Raw genomic sequence first — 1,599 nt, forward strand, 5'->3', positions numbered from 1 at the left:
ATTCAACACATTCAGACCAGTCCTGAGTCTGTGTCTTCTGGGTATCTCTGAACATTAACCTGTACTGTTCAGTGGTTAAGCCTAACCCATCAATTAGAGCACTCTTCAGGACCAGGTAGTTTCTGGAATCCCCATCACTAACTGTGAGGAGTCTGTCTCAGCCTCTACCTTCAAAGGAGAGCCACAAGATTGCTGCCCACTGCTCCTGAGGGATCTTCTGTGCTTAACAGGCTCTCTCAAGTGCAGTCATCCATTTGTGGATATCATCCCCAGCTTTGCAGGGGGGCACAATCTTACTCAGGATTCTGTTATCAAAAGACCTGTCTTTATCCCTAGGGATAATGCTGCCACCAGTGGGTTCTAACCCACTCTCTCTAGACTGCCTTGCTCTAGCAAGTTTATCTTGGGACAGGGCAACCTCTAACTCTTGCTTCTGGATCCTAAGTTCAGCCTCTCTCATTTTGACCTCATGTTCCCTTCTCTGAGGGCTGGTCAACTCCCTTCTGGAGTGACCATGAGAACCTCTAGAAGCCTGGGAGGTATTGATTCACCTCAGTGATTCCTCCTCCTCCTATGCTCCTGGTTAAGTCCACTTGGGTGTCTGGGCAAGGTCATCCTTGCTTCAGTCCCAAATACACTTAAGTTAGTCTGGTTAAGCCTGCTGACTAGCACCTGACTATTTCTCCCATCATCAGAATCACTGCTCTTTCCTTCTGTCTCCTCTTCTTCTTCCTCCTCATCAGGCTGAATATCTCCAGTGACTTGGTCATCCTCATATACCTGGACTATGGGGACAGGGGCATCAGTATTGTCATCTTCAGTGGGAGAGCCTCCTTCAGCATTCCCTGTGGGGTCTGCTTTAGAGGTCTTTAGAGCCTCAGACTGGTCTAAGAGCTCTCCAAGGCGGTCTGTAGTAGGGGTTGGCCCTGTCCTAAGACCTCTTAAGGCACAAAGCTGCCTTAGTTCCTTAAAGGAGAATATAGCAAATTTGGATGGTGCCCTTTGAGGGTCACTCTCAACAGAGACATTCCCAGTGGAACCCTCTGCTCCAGACATTGCTCTAGTGTGGGTGGATATGTTGCAATCTACCTACACTGTTGTTTACCTACTAAACCTATCTAGTAGTTGTAGTCAGGGTATGCTACTCCTTATCCTCTACAGCAACTAAGTTCAGTAGAACTTAAGTTTACTAGTCTTGTTTTATATGTACCTAGCAGGTACCTGTATGATCTTTTAAATGATACTCTCAAAGATTGTAATGGTAAAACAAACAGCAAGCTCAGATCCCAATCCGCTGCTCACCAATGTGAGAAGTTGGCCTGGTATGTGATGCTCACTAGTTCTAGTGATCACCTTGTACCATGCCAAGCAACCCTTATGATGATTAGTTGTAAGTCAACCTTATAGACCAGCTATCCTAGTGGTAGCGTGGACAAAGCAGTCTTAGGCTAAAATCTGAAAGGCATGTGAAGCAAGCTGTTTTATCATATACAACCCCCTTGAATACCAAATGAAAGGACACCACACAGATATATATTGAAAATATATATATATTTATTAACTACAAATATCCCCTATACTCTTTATGAGCACAGAAGC

This window comes from Lissotriton vulgaris, chromosome 4_1 (genome assembly GCF_964263255.1).
Source record: "Lissotriton vulgaris chromosome 4_1, aLisVul1.2, whole genome shotgun sequence".
In the NCBI taxonomy this organism is placed as follows: Eukaryota; Metazoa; Chordata; class Amphibia; order Caudata; family Salamandridae; genus Lissotriton; species Lissotriton vulgaris.